A 15,823-nucleotide genomic window follows, 5' to 3' on the forward strand; every position below is an offset into this window, starting at 1 on the left:
AATTTATAATATGCTTATTTCAGAGCAGCAGGAAAAGTGGTGTGTTCCTTCCTCATCTTCTATGATCACAGAAAGTTCCATTTAGAACACCTCCCCTCCCCCTACACATACATTTATTACTAAATATATCATCCAACTTTTGGTGCTTAGAGGTTCAGTTGCCTTGCTACTGTTACAGGGGCTGCAGGCAGATTATGTTCAACAGTTTTATCTTTGTTAAATGAAAATTAGAGGTTTTTTCAACACCATTTTATTTCTCTACTCTTTCTAATTGTCCCCAAACCACCTCATTGTAAATTTGGGTTTTATGCTTGATAGCATATACCATAAGTTGAAAAATTCAACAAAGAGCTTGAAAACCCTCATTTGAATAACATCGACTTGACTTCAGGAACAGCTGCTAAGATAAAATAAATCCAAGAGAGCTCAGCAACCAGACCCAATTGCTTTTCTTTTTAAAGGGACAGTCAGATTTATATTGGATTGTAAGTCTTAAATGATTGCTTTAAATCAATACCATATTTTAATTGATATCAAATCTGAATTTTTATATGGGTATTTTACCCAGTAGATAGACGATTCTGTTTCACTATATTTCAATTTGAACAATTATCTGATGACATTGATAGAGGTTTACAAAGCAGAAAATAAAGTCCATCAGGAAGCAAGCCACCAGATTTCTTTTTCACTGAGAATGCGGAAACATAAACTTCACTTACCAAAATATAAATAATGAAATCAAATGGAAATTTGTAACTAAGAAAAACAGAATTGCCTGTTTCAGAATTTAAAAATTTGAACTGTTTTATTTATTGCAACACCTCAGCCTTCTGTAGTGTGATTCATATTACAGAGAACTCAATAAAGGAGTTGCACAAAAGCCTGGGTTGCAGATAATGATACGTAAAAATCTTTTAAGGAAATCTAACATTAAAATGAAATCTTATAGGATTAATAAATGATAAACGATTATTTGTTCTATAAAGACATCATTCATCATGCAAAAAGATTATCATAATTTTCTTTTAAACATCTAGTTTCACTAGTATATTTAGGACATGATTTGATTTCTAAATATATGTTTTACACATGACTTTTGCTAGAAAAGATCTATAATATAAAGCAAGTACTAGCAAGAAAGCAGAGTACAATGTCCTGAGAATCTCAGCATAGCAAATCATTTTGTGAAAAGATATATATATCAATAAGCTTTAATTGTTTGGCCTAGTTTAATTTGTTTGTATATATTAGAGAAATGTTAATATCCTAGATTTATAATTCAAAACATAGAAACAGTTGCACATTTTCCCTGCTTCTCATTTAATGTTTCCAGTCAATCAGTCCTTTGTAAATAACTCCCATATTTCACTTTTTCACAGACGTCTTCGCTCATTTGGCTATTTCCACTTGGGACACTTGAGTGTATTGTACCAATAAAATGAGATATCACACCATCAGATCACTTTATGAGAGTTTTTTGTTTTGGTGTATTATCAGATAAGATGCTTTTAACTGCAAGTAACAAACAGCCTAACTAGTCGTGACTTAGGTCACAAAGCATTTATTGTTTACTAAACAGAGTGCTGAGAGGAAGGAAGCCACAGGTTAGTTTGGGAGCCAATGATGTGAACATGGACCCAGGAGGCTGAGCCAGTATTTCAGCCCAGGCAGTCCGACCCAAGTGCCTATGGTACAGGCCGCTTCTCAGCATTATTTAGACTGTTATTCTGTCTTCCTGGGAGACTGTTTCTGTGGTGAGCAGGGAACTTACAGCCCTCAATGGCAATCATTGGCGCATGGTAAACATTCAGTAAATATTCATTAAACCATTGAGGAAAATTTGAAATAAGAGGGACAGAGACTAAAACTGTGTAAAATAAAAGGGAACCATGGTGCAGAATTAAATTAGAACTATTCAAGTTGCTAGACCGTTGTGCTCTGTGGTTTGTAAATAAATTTCAGTATAACTGAAAAAAAGAAACCATTTGGGGTCATTTATAGTCAGTCCCCTCACTTCCTTGTAGGCCTTTTGTTGGTTGATCAATACTGTGGGTTTAAATGTGCAAGTTTAGAAATGTAGACTGAGCTAAATTGCTCTGTATAAGGTAGGTTTAGAGACCACTTCAGTCTGCAAGGTGTGTGTGTGTGTGTGTGTGTGTGTGTGTGTGTGTGTGTGTGTACCGGAAGGGAATGGGCCTTAAGCAAAACATGGCAGCAGGAGGAGAGAGCCAAGAGGAGACATATAGGATTGGTGAGGTTTCAAAAGTGAAATGTTATGCGCTGTGTGATGAGACCCCATAAGATTTCAGTAAAAAGAAAAAGAAAAAATATACTATGATTGGATATTGAAGAAGATGAATTTGTGTCAAGGACTTTTGTTAACATGGTCTCGGTGTTAGATCAGAGTTCGAGACAGTCCTCCTGAATGCCCCAAATGTTCAAAATGATTGCCTATTGTGTGTGTGTGCAAGTGTGTGTGTGTGTGTGTGTGTGTGTGTGTGTGTGTGTTGTGTGTGTTCATCGCAATTATTAAAGGAGGAATTCTGCTTTTCTCTTAGAAATACAGAATTGGAGAACTCCTCTGGTTGGCACCTGACCATTTTTCTATGATAGGACCTTATAAACTCTTTGAGTGATTAATGCATAGTCAAGTTTTACATGGCATATTTTAAAATTAGTAAATCACTTTAGGGACAAATGGAGAGTGGGACACCAATGTGCTAGAGCTTGACAAAATTCTGTCAGGCATTCTTGCTCAAAAAAAAAAAACCCTTTCAAAAGAAATAGTGGGGCTGAACACTCAGCAGACCAGACAAAAATCGAAAGTACTAAGTGCCTAGAAGATGAGCAGGCATGCCTTCTGTTGTGTGAGCTTCTGTCTGGCGGGGTGAGTTAGGGCAGGGTGGGGCAGGGCAGGGTGGGTAATAAGAAGGGGTAATTTTCTTTTCTGAGAATTTTCACCTGGCGGATGTGGGAGGAAAAGGCAACTGCAGTGGCCTGTTTTTCCTGCAAACCCGGCCAGCACTTTGTAAGTGGCACAGGGCTGTCATTTCAAGCTGGACTACTACTGGCCCAAAGCCAAAGGAATTGGCCAGGAATGAATCATCCTTGGAAATGCAGCATGTCGCAGAGATTCCCTCAGATGGCCAGAGGAGCCAAGCCCGGCTGCCTTTAGAAGTCAGGAAGCAGAGCTGGTGGCCTGGTGTTGCCAGGTTTGCAGAGTGAAGGGTGCCTCGAGGCCCCGCTCTGGTTCTTTCTCCTCCATGCAGTACGCCCTGACCACTTCGGCCCGCGTGTGGGACTCTGAGGCCTTGCAGCTCTTGGAAGCTGTTCTATACTAGTTTGCAGCTAATTACTAACAGCCTTAAATTTATCTTGTGAGTAAAATGAGATCATGGATATGGAGTTCTCAGCACAGTATCCAGCAAGACTTTGTTTATACGTCCTGCCGCTGCTGGAAAGAAAGTGCTGGCCAGGACACAGAATGAGTGAGTGAATGTGGGGCCATTAAGGAAAGGTGACTCAGCCCATCTCCTCGTCTGTTATGGCCTACAGGCCCGAACAAGAAATGCTCTTCACTGGATCCAGAAATTGTTGCTGCTATTGGAATAATCCAGATGGTATGAATTACAGAAAGCTGTAATAAAAGCCCATTATTATCCAGATTTGAATGTACGTGTTAGTAGAAGCTGTGTGGCCTGAATGTTTGCTGGGGGATTTGAAACACTGGTTTCTGAGAAACACATAGAGCAGATTATTAACACATATTAAAGTCAGAGCCTATTAATTTCAGCAAAATTAAAATATTTTAAAATTACAATATGACACACTTATACAAATTCGTATATAACAGAAGTTAATAAAATTAAAAGTGGATGCTCCTTCTTTCCTACCCACCTCCCACTGAATTTCATGATAAACGGTCTTGTTACCAACCTCCAGTGCAGGCATAGAGGGCCTGGGGCTACAGAGGCAAAAGCAGCCAACAAAGTCCCTGCCTTCACTGGGCTTACATTCTTGTGGGAGGATACAGACCATAAGCACGCAAACAAGCAAACAAAACCAAGCTTGGGAAGCTAGCTTTATATATGGAAGTGGGATCCATATGATGAAAAAGAATCATAGTTTTGAACCCTGTGGGAAAAGCCTTTCGGGACGACTGAATGGCAGGTGCAAAGGGCCAGGGGACACAAAAAGGGGCTAGTCAAGGTGGGAGTTCCAAGATGGGGACAGGAGCCAGCCAGATTAGTGTACTAGACAGGGAGAAAGGTCAATTTCATGCAGATAAAATGAGAGGCCATTCAAGGTTCTTAAATACAGGAGGCTTGGGGAGAGGATTGAATTTTCACTTTTTAAAGACTGATGTAATGGGGGCTAAAATGGAAGTCTGCAGACAGATTGGGAGAGATTCATTCACACATACACACACACATACAGAGTTTAAAAATATGTATATATGCTTTTTCTGAAACTTGTTACCGGTGCACATTTTTAGAATTCCTCCCTGAAATTATGTTCAGTTTACTGCCCGTCTTAAACAATCAAACACATCTTGTTTTCTGACCTTCCAGTATCCACCCAAATGCAGTAACTTAGTTGGCAAACACAGGTTTGGCATTTCAACATGGCTCCAGAATGTGTTCATCAGATTTGGCTCACAATTTCAGTGCCTACTGATGTGATATTTTTTGAGCAACATCATTGTCATAAGCATACAGTAGCCTGCCAAGGTGGTTGGTTACTCTGAAATTAAAAACAGCTATTTGGAGTTATGTTCATTTATTTACCAAATAATTATTGAGCACCAGGCACATCAGTTAATAACAAACAAAATCTCTGTCTCTGCTGGAATTACATTCTAGTAAAGGTAGATGGACCAAACAAACAAACAAACAAACAAAATAAGTAAATGCTACATTATGGTTGAAGATGACATTAGAGGGAGGTAAGAAATTTGGAAAGCTATAGGGTCGGGGCGGGGGGGAAAGGGCTCCAATTTTAAATAATGTTGCCGGTTGGGTCTCACAAAGAAGGTGACTTTGGGTAGACTAGAAAGGGGAGAGGTAAACAATATAGATGTTGAGAGGGAGGACATTCAAACAGAGGAAATAGCTAGTGCAAAGATCCTGAGGCACTAATATAGCTGGCAAGGTTGAGGGAAAGTGAGGAGGCTAATGGTTACTTGAGTAAGGGAGAGGTTAATAGAACACGAAATCAGAGAGGGAAGGAGGTGGAGGGCAGGTCATAAGAACCTTGTAACACATGGAAGAATTTGGGCTTCAATATTGAATGACAGGAGCCAAAGCAGAGAAATGACATGATATAAATTATATTTTAAAATAATTATTTTGACCACTGTGATATACATGGAGTAGAGGTGGAAGTTTTGATGTGTTTTAGAAAACAACAGTTGATATCACATTCCCTTAATTTTGCTAAAAGAGGGGAAAGTCGCCAAAGCATTAAAAATATTCCATGGAGCACCTTTTCCCTTTATCTTTCTTTTCCATGGCAACGTTCTATCAGAGCCCAATTCCTTTAGCTCTGTGCTTAAAGTATACTTACACTATTTTCAGGCTGATGCCCAGTTCCTTATCTTGTCCTACATATCTGTCAAGATCTTCTTGGCTGCAAGTAACTGAATACTTGACCCAAACTAGCTTAAGCAATAGGCCACTTAGTAGCTCAAATGTGAGCAGTTTGGAGGTATACAAAGCCAGAGTAGGTTAATTTAGCCACTCAGTGACATCTGGGCTGTCTTTCCAGTTTTTCAGTTTTGGGTTGTTTTTTTTTAACCTTTTCTCTTATTGTTTTTGAGAGGGAGGACATTTAAACAGAGGGAATAATATAGATGTCAGGATATGCCACCACAACCCCAAACATGTCTTGCTCCATGGAGGATGGCCAGGGCAGGAAGTAAGGAAAAGACTTCTTTCTTATGGGCTCTCAGGGCTAAAATCTTTCCTCTGATCCTCCCCGCTTCCCCTTTGCCCATATACCTACACTTTCCATTATGTATTCACCAGAGTTAGGTCACCTGCTCAGTTCCTAAACCATTGACAAAGGGTGTCCCTAAGACCATCTCAGGAAGTCTACAAAGTCAAAACTATTGTATTATAATACTAAAATGTTACTTTTTACTCCCCTTCTCTTAGGAATGCACAGTTTTCCAAAGGCTACCTGAAATAGGGCAACAGATTGAATGCAGCAGATATGAAAATCCAATTGCCTTCCATTAAGCCAGACATTGAAGATATTTGAGACATTTTATAGTAATACCACTCTTTTTTGGAAAATATAGTTATTTCCATTAGATTGTGCTATTTATGTAAAATGTAATTTTATTATTATTATTTTAATCCTTATCTGAGGATATGTTTATTTTTTTTCTGTGTTTTCTTAGAGAAAGAGGAGAGAGAGAGAGAGAGAGAGAGAGAGAGAGAGAGAGAGAAACAGAGAGAGAGAGAGAGAGAGAGAGAGAGAGAGAGATACAAGGCTCAATTGCCTCCGGTAGGCACCCCTGACCAGGGATCAAAGCCACAACTTCCTTATGTGCGGTGACTGGAATCAAACCTGCGACCTTTCAATGTCCTGGAGGACGCCCTGACCAACTGAGCCACACCCAGAGCAGGGCTTATTATTTTGGAAAAATAAATATTTTTAAATTCATCAGTTTTAATTTCTAGTATGGTAAATATCAATTGATATAACCCACAGAAACAAAAGCCCTTTGCGGGTTTTGTTTTAAGAATAAAACATGGGCCCTAAGAGCAAAACGTTGAAAACTTTTGATTGATTGAGACAGATCGGATTCACCCTAGGGGCTAGGGGCGGGGCCGCACGTTTGGGAGTTTACTGCAGCCCGGCCCAAACCTTAAAATCTGATTCTGTAAGTGGTTCGGTCACAAACGGGTGTGCTGGACGCTGCTTGTTTAATTCATGGATCTCAAATCAACTCTTCTAGCTAATCAGAAGTGAGCTCTTGCTTTTGACTGTGAGGAGGTGAAATGGTCAAACTAAAGGCTGAAGTGTCATTTCAAAGAAAACCTGTCACTTAAAAGTGGTTCTTAAGATGGGAAGGGATGTGGGAGTTTGGAGCGGACAGTTGAAATTGCAAAACCCCTTTTTGGAGCAGAGGTACCCCCTTCCCCAACATACACACATCACCAGTACTCTGGGGTAGGGAGTAAGGTAATTATTGCTAATAATTGGTTTCTTCCTCCACACCAGCCCGCACTAACAGCGTCCTTAAAGATGGGCCCTGACGGGTTATTGGCTGTCATTCACCTAAACTCAATCGCATCGATCGGGCCGGGCCTCCTGCTCGCTCAGGCCTAAGGCAACAGGAGGATGTCCGTGGATGCTGAAGTTGTCGCCCAGGCGTGCTCACTTTCTCGCCTTGACCTTTCATTCAGGATTGGGGGTATGTGCGTGTAAATTAGGAGGGGGGCACTCGTCCCTCCCTTGTTCTTCATTGTTAATATTTCTTTTTCTTGTCTCATATTTTGGTATTTTAGTTTCAAAATGCTCTCAGGGGGCTCCTTAAAATACCAAACCTGTCTTTCCCCCTCTTGAGTAAAATAAATGCCTTGGCATCCACACACACACACACACACACACACACACACACACACACACAATCCATCACAGCACATCTTTGTGTTTATAACTCAACTCATACGCCTGCGATTCCCCATCTGATCTTTCCTTTCACAGGCCTCTCTTCTCGCCTGGAGAATTTTAGGCTGACATGGAACACGGGACGGAGAGGAGCGGGCCTGACCCCGGCTACGGTGGCGGCAGGCATACATTTTCTTTGCACGTATTTTGCTGGGTGGGTGGGAGACATTTCTACATAAACTTCGCGACCATAGGTGCCATTTCTTAAGCCTTCCCGTTGTCTCCCGCCTAGGTCATTTTCTGTGCCCTAATTTTACATGTAAGTTTCTCCCGGTTGGGTGGTTTGCATCCACGGTTCCCGACGCTTGAAACTCCTCTCCCCGAGGTCTGACCTAATTCTGGTTGCCGGCTGTTGTTTGGTTTATTTCTCCACTTTTACAAGAGCACGTGGCTCTTCGGGGAGCTTCACTTTTGCTCCTGGTGTGGGTGTTGAGGTTCACTGGGGCCCCGAAACACGTGCTTGATTGAATGCAACCCCAACCCCCTTCCCCACGGGGCCCCGAGCCCTGCGGGCGGGAGGAGGGGCAGGGAGCAGAGCCGGGCGGGGTGAATCGCAGGGCGTAACAGGTGCCGCAGCCGCAGCTGCGCCCGCACCCCGCTCAGCTCCGGGGATGAGGTTTTCTTTTTCTCCAGGTTTTTTTGGAGGCGGGAGGAGACGCCAGGCCCCCACCGGACCAATGCCGGCTGTGGTTGTTCGTCGCTTAGCAACGAGCGGAGCCAATAGGAGGCGGCCGAGCCGGCGGCGCGGCGGCGCGGGGGCGGGGTGGGAACCTGGCGAACCTGCCGAGGCGGGGACGCGGCTGCGAGGGGCGGAGCGGGGCCGGCGGGGACCGGGAAGGCGGGAGCCGGAGGCAGAGGCGGGGCCGCCGCGTGCCGCGCGCCTGTGCGGGCCCTCGGGGCTGCGCGGTCCTGACGAGGGCGCCGAGCGGAGTCTCCCCGCGGCTCCCGGGGACGTGACGGTGAGAGCCTAGCCCCGCGGCGGGGAGAGTGACGCGCCCGCCTGGGGAGGGGCGACGGCACCGGCAGGGTCGGGGGCCAACCGGCCGGGGTCGGCGCTGGCGGCGGGGTGGCGTGGGGTGGGGGTGGCGCGGAGGTGAGCGTCGGCACCTGGCTCGGTGCCCCGCTTCCCTGCGCGCAGACGGCCGCGGCGGTTGGGCCGTTGGAGCGGCGGGCTGGCGAGCGTTGACCCCCACCCCGCGGCCGCGCCCCGAAGGTGGAGGTGGGAGGTAGGTGCCAGCGCGGGGGCCGCTCCCGCAGGCGGTGGCAGGGCTGTGCCCGCACCCTCTCCGGGATGGAGAGAGGGTGGAGCCCGGCGTGGAGTGATGAGCGACGCGGGGACGTGGGGGAGGAGGGGACGACCAGTTTGGGGCTGCGGTGGCGGCCGCTGCCGCGGGGCGCGCGGGGCTTCGGGATCTGCCAGCTCGGGCCCCGCGAGCTGTGGTTGGAATTGAGTTCCTAGGTGGCCCGTGGCCGCTGCAGAGGAAGAGAACCCCGGTGACAGCTCAGTGTCTAGGGGAAGCACTGACATCATAAGGGGCAGGCATGTGTGGGGCTATTTCGGTGTAGAATTTTATAGTGAAGTAGAGTAAACTGCGTTAGGAGCTCTCAGCCCCCTGTGGCGCCTATGCTGATCGCCCCGTTATGCAAGTCATTTGGGCCCAGGAAACGGAATCTGCTAAATAATATGTCCTCGGCACGTGTGATATGGGAATCTTGTCAGTGGTTCCCAACCTTCCTAATGCCGCGACCCTTTAATACAGTTCCTCATGTTGTGGTGACCCCCAATTTCATTGTTACAAATAGTGATTAATCACAAAAACAATATGTAGTTATATATGTGTTTTCCGATGGTCTTAGGCGACCCCCAAAGGGGTCGCGACCCACAGGTTGAGAACCGCTGCTTTAGATTATTACCTCACTTGGGGGCCCGTATTTATGATTGCTAAATCATCATTGCTTGCAACGCTGATACAGTTCTTGTTGAATCTGAGCGGAATTGAGATTTCCCTTGTCTGGACTCTAAAACGGGGTGAGGATTCGAAGAGGCACTCCTCCGAGGGTACCTCAGCAGTGTAAAGGCGGGGGGGGTGTCCTGGAATTAGAAAATGCTGGGCTTCCCTAACAATTCAGATTGGAGTCTAGGTCTAAAGTTTGATGTGAGTGATGGGTGCCTTGGGATCCTTCAGACTGAGGAGGGATTGCGTCACTGTTTAGGTAGAAGAAAATCCTGGCAGCCTTGACCCTGACCTGGAAAGGTAGGGTATGGCTTAAAAGGATACTGAACAAAATTTGAAAAGAATGAGAGACCTGGAAAGAGGGGGGGAATAAAATGCCTTTACAGTTAAAATTTAGGTCAAGCTATCTTGAAACTTAGACTTATGAACTTGGACTCAGTCAGCAAAACTTTATCCATCCAATCCTAGAACTATCTTAAGGTCTAGGAAGCTTAGGTTATTCGTTCAGACTAAACAAGTAAAAGCTAATACTTAATTTGACACTCTGTTCTGCCTGCTGTCAGTGAAAGTTTTTCAAAATGGCTCTTTGAAAAGAGGATGAAGAAACTGGTAGTTAAAATGAAGGCTCTTTTAAGTCACTCGCTCGGTGGGTCTTTTCAGCCAAGTCACTGTATATCCTTCCTTCCACGTCTCTTTCCCCATGTGCACTATGAAGATAATGAAGCCCAAGGGTTAAGTAACAACAGGAATGAAGCAGCTTGAAGATAACTGTAAGGACTTAGTTATTCTAGGATAAAACGCGAAGATCTCTTCATAACACATTGCACCTTATGACAAGACTTGCTAAAGAATACCGCGTTCCAAACACACTGAGGTGATATATGAGAGAACTGAAATGTTAATTGTTCAGATGACTTGCCAAAGGCCTCAAGGCCAACACAAAATCAGATTATATTCTTGGCCTATCCAAAATCCTGACATAGCTAACTGGGAATGACACAGGTTTTTTTTGTTTTTTGTTTTTAATATATATATTTTTATTGATTTCAGAGAGGAAGGGACGGGGAGAGAGGAATAGAAACATCAATGATGAGAGAGAATCATTGATCGGCTGCCTCCTGCATGCCCTCTACTGGGAATCAAGTCCGCACCCGGGCACGTGCCCTTGACCAGAATTGAGCCTGGGACCCTTCAGTCCCCAGGCTGACGCTCTATCCACTGAGGCAAACTGGCTAGGGCTGGGTATGACACAATTTTTATAAAAGGAGGCAGCTGAGTATCTTCTATGTAATATGCACTTATAGATACAAATATGAGAAAGATACCTGCCCAGAAGTGTATAATTTTAACTCATTTCACATGCTTAAATTGGAGCAATTTCAAAGCATTTTAAGTGATTTTTTTCCATATAATTTGCCAGTGAATATATATGTCTTATTGGTTTGACCAGGTCACAGAGAGGTTTTGGTACTCTGTGGGTCTGTTTTGTGTCTTTGGTGATGGTCACAGCTAGCTGCTAATGAAGGTACAAGTTGTCTTGAATTCATGAATCTATAGATTGAGATAAAATAGAAAAGTGCACTATTCATTATTGAAAATGGAAAACTACCTAAAATTTTACTTTTGATAGTGGGTTAGTATTATATAGTACCAGCAGATTTGCTGAATTATGGGTTAATAATGTATAATAACAAAAGCATAATATGCTAACTAGATCAGACAGCCAAACGACCTTTCGGACGTCCTTTCGGACGTCCTTCCGGACAAAGCCACGGCGACGGGGGTCAAGGCAGAGGCAGTTAGGGGTGACCAGGCAGGCAGGCTAGTAGTTAGGGGCGATCAGGCAGGCAGGCAGAGGTGGTTAGGGGTGATCGGGCAGGCAGGTGAGCAGTTAGGGGCAATCAGACAGGCAGGCGAGTGGTTAGGAGCCAGTGGTCCTGGATTGCTAGAGGGATGTCCAACGCAGGGATCAGGCCTAAACCAGCAGTTGGACATCCTCCGAGGGGTCCTGGATTGCGAGAGGGTGCAGGCCGGGTTGAGGGACTGCCCCCCCCCCCGCCCCCGCATGAATTCTGTGCAATGGGCCTCTAGTTCTTTTAATAAATATTCATTAAACACTAAACCTCTTCTTGCCAGACCTGAGGATAAATATGATGAGTGTTGCCTTGTAGAAAGTTTGTTTTAGGAAATTTATAGTGTAGTAAGGGAGAGAGCAAAAACAAAGTAAAAACTGCAAATATGGGAAGGCTTTAGAAAAGGATTTCAGTTCTGTCCTGCTGGAGATGGAGGAGGTGGTGTCGTAGTTCACCTGTTGAACACATAGTAGCATGTTCTGTACCCTGGAGGAAGTACAGGTGGTTTGGTATTTAGAGCCAGGTGGGGTGGGTTAGTGATAAGGTTGGAAAATCTTATCACTAACCCACACAGAGTGCTATGGACCTTTGACCAGTAGGTGATAGGGAATCTATAATAGGTTTTATCCAGGGGAATTATGTTTGCTTTAGAACAGTGGTTCCCAACCTTGGCTGCACATTAGAATCACCTGGGAATCTTTTTAAAATCCAGATTTCTGGGCCTCATCCTCCGGAAATTCTGTTGCTTTGTTATGGGGTGGGGCCACAACATTAGTAATAAAGAAACAGAATTTCCAGAGGATGAGGCCCAGGAATCAGGATTTTAAAAAGATTCCCAGGTTGAGAACCACTGCTTTAGAAGTATTTGCATCAAAACCAATAATTGGAATGATCCAAAGGTGTTCTAAACATAGACAACCTAAGTAATATTTCAGAGACAACAACCCTATATACCAATTAAAAACTTTAAAAAAAGTAAAAATGATTATTCATATAACCAATCATTATTTAGTACCTTTTTGTTTGTATTTTTTATTGAGGAATAATTGATAACATTAATTTCAGGTATATAACAGTGATTCAGTATTTGTATATATGTTGTGAAGTGGCCACAGTAAGTCTAGTATTGTCTGCTTTTAAGATTGGGGGGAATAGAGATGCAAGGATAAATAAGAGACAGCCCCATTTTCAAGAAACTTGCAATTCAGTAGGAGAGGTAACACAATTATAATGCAGTGCAGAATCTGAGTGTCATAAGAGCATAAAAATGTCAGCTCCTAGCAGTGTAAGATTCTGAAATGAGAGAATGCAGACATTCAAATTAAAAATAGTTCTTAAATAGAAATTAAACTAAAGCTATTTAACAATGAGTGCAATCTTAACTAACATTTACAGTTCATATATTATCCCTTCATATATTGCCCTCCCTCTTAACTCTGTTGAATGAAGTTTTGGGCTTGACCAGCACACTACTACTAGCTAAGGGACCTTGGATAAGCTACTACTTGCCCTTATCTTCTTTGTGTCTTGGTTGTGTCATCTGTACATTAGGGATAATAATAACTACTTCATAGGATTGTGATGATTTAATAAGAAGATATAGTAATATCTAGAATAGTGCTTGGGAAAATAGCTTCCATTTACTAAGCACTTTATATTTCTATTTGATATAAAATGCTATAATTGAATAAGAACTTTTTGTCTCTAGTGGATCTATCCATGAGCTTCTGATAAAGCCTCTACATTCAGAGAAGCCAAATACATTTTGTTAAACTAAACTTCTGAACAAATGATCTTTGTTTATTGTCTCCTTATCTTATTTGCTGATCACATCTCTGGAATCTTATTTCTGTTTACACCTCAGCTTTGTCATAAAGTCACTAATCTCCAAATCCAACATATTTTTTTTCTATTTAGACCTTGCCCTTTCTATGGCATTTGTTGCTTGTTCACCATTCCCTCCTTTTTAAAACTTTTTTCCCATGGCTTTCCTAAAGCCTGCCCACCTCTCTCTTTTTATTTCTTACATCTAGGTCACCTTCACTCACCTGTTACATGTTGATGTTCTTTAGGTGTTCTTTCTGCTTCCCCTTTTTGCTGTATGGATGCAACTACCACATGTATGCGAATCTGCCTTGATGTCTATTGACCTTCAAGCCCAAGTTTAATCCCCATTTGAATGTCTCATGGCAGCATCTCTAAACCCAGTGAATTCTACATGGAGCTCATTATCTCTAACAATTAACCAAGTTTTATCAACCTTACTCCTTTATTCTCTTTATCTAAGTGACACTATTTTCTGTCTGGTACCAAAGACAGATTTTTACATGAAGAATAAATGCCTCCCCTTTGTTGTTTAATAGTTCAACTTCTGAAGTATTTCTTATCTGTCCTTCACTTTCTTTGTTGTTATTGGCTAAGTCAGCAAGTCGTGCCTGAACATCAGCTGCCCAGTTTGCTGTAATATTTTTGTGCTGGGGCTACTGAAAATGGAGCCCATTTTGGAAACATTAAGGTGGAAGGAGACTGCTAGACGAATATTGTTTTAAAAGTTGTAGCACTACATAAAATTATGTACAGAGTTTGAGTGGCCAGAAGATAACCAAGATGGGTACCAGTCATTGCATGTACTTTTTACCTGCAAGTTAGTGGTCTGGATTACAAAGATCCCAGTCTTGGGTTAGTCAGTCTATTGCCATTGATTTTAATCTGGTTGTTGTACTTTCCTATCTAAAAGGTGGTACCTTCAGCATTACTCTTTCTAATCTGTATGCAAGTTTTCAAAATATCCAACATAGGATCTAGCATATAAAATAAATCTTCAATAAATACAAACCATCATCAGCTGTATTATTTTTTAATAAGGGGATGGGTTTGGAAAATTTATATAACTTGCTCTGGATACTTGTTGAGTGTCAAGAGGAGGCCAGGGTCTATGAGGCTTTGGAATCTTAAGTATCTAGTTTTTGTCCTTACCTTCCAGGTTAAGTAGCTGGGTTTTTATACCTGCCTTCCCAGTTTGTACCCGGATGAGTTAACTAATCTGAGCCTCAGATTTTTCCATCAATAAAGTAGTGTTATATCTACTTCTTACTAGGGCCATTGTAAGGATAAATGACATAGCTGATGAGCCACATCTGGTTGCCATAGAGGCTCAAGGTGGTGATTCTTCTCTCCTCCAGTTCCACATAGTTAGCTAGTACAGGAGTTCTTTGCAAATTTGTGGTTGCTTCATGAAACAAGCCCAAACTGCTTGTTTTTATACTTGTAAGGAGGGAGGGTCGTTGGCTCTTGGCTCATGACGCAGTCTCATAATTGGTCCATTTATTTGGTTTTAATAATATAACTAGAGGCCCAATGCACGAAATTCGTGCAAGGGGCGTGGCCCTCACAGCCCTGGGTGCCTCGCGGTCCTGTGGTTGTTCCAGAAGGTTGTTCCACCATCCGGTCTAATTAGCATATTAGTTCTTTATTCTATAGGACTAGAGGCCCAGTGCATGAGAATTCATGCACTGGAGGGGGGATCCCTCAGCCTGGCCTGCCCCCTCTCATAGTCTGGGAGCCCTCAGGAGCAGGAGGCAACCTGGCGATCAGGGTAAGGCAATGCCCCATCACACCTCTGCTGCTGCCACTGCTGGCAGCGCAAGCCTCGGCTGGCCCTGGGTGGCTGGGCCATCTGAGGCTTGCCTGTGCCTTGGGCTGGCCCTGGGGGGCTGGGGGGCCAAAGGGACTGGGGGGTCTCTGGAAGCAGGCATGCAGAGCCTTGCTGCGTGCCTGCCGCCCTGGCAGGGCTGAGGGGACTGGGTGCCACTATCTTGTGGCTGTGGGCACCACCATCTTTGAGGGCGTGGCAGTCATTTAGCATATTCCCTCCTTATTGGCTGTGGGCACCGTCATCTTTGCGATGGTGTAAGTGTCAATTAGCATATTCCCTCTTTATTAAATAGGATAGGCACCACCTAATAAAGCTAAGACCTTGACAGTACCCTTGATATAACCAGCTGGGCCCCTTTTTCCTGCTTCCCTAACCTGAGGCAACTATTTACTGAATCCTATATTCATCATTTCCTTGGTAGCTGTTAAAATATATTTTTATTGGACCTTTAAGTTTTCTATATATGCTACACAATTAAAAGTATATGTTACATGCCCTGTCTTTTAAGATATTTCCGCTTTATAATGCTTTAATTCACTTAAAGTTATATTGCTGAGGTTCATCTATATTGCGTGTCACTGAGATTTTCTGGCCGCCGCATGACATTCCATGTTGCAGAAATGCCACTGTCTCTCCGTTCTCCTGTTGAGGAGTGTGTGGCTGCTTCCGGGGTTATGCTC

General features: G+C 43.5%; 1 protein-coding gene across 5 annotated transcripts in view; it reads left to right on the forward strand.

Moving 5' to 3' along the window:
• The first annotated feature begins 8,488 nt into the window (after positions 1-8,488).
• The window catches only part of SSX2IP (SSX family member 2 interacting protein), a 51,020-nt gene continuing 43,685 nt past the window's right edge, over positions 8,489-15,823 (forward strand). For 2 of the 5 annotated variants that reach the window (XM_081087859.1, XM_081087860.1), the window contains exon 1: positions 8,508-8,639. The gene's annotated coding sequence lies outside the window, so the exon portion shown is untranslated. Of the gene's footprint in view, positions 8,640-15,823 lie in introns of all 5 variants that reach the window. The other 3 variants (XM_081087861.1, XM_081087863.1, XM_081087862.1) reach the window with 3 other exon arrangements.

The sequence above is a fragment of the Myotis nattereri genome (assembly GCF_964212035.1).
Source record: "Myotis nattereri genome assembly, chromosome: 3".
Taxonomy (NCBI): domain Eukaryota; kingdom Metazoa; phylum Chordata; class Mammalia; order Chiroptera; family Vespertilionidae; genus Myotis; species Myotis nattereri.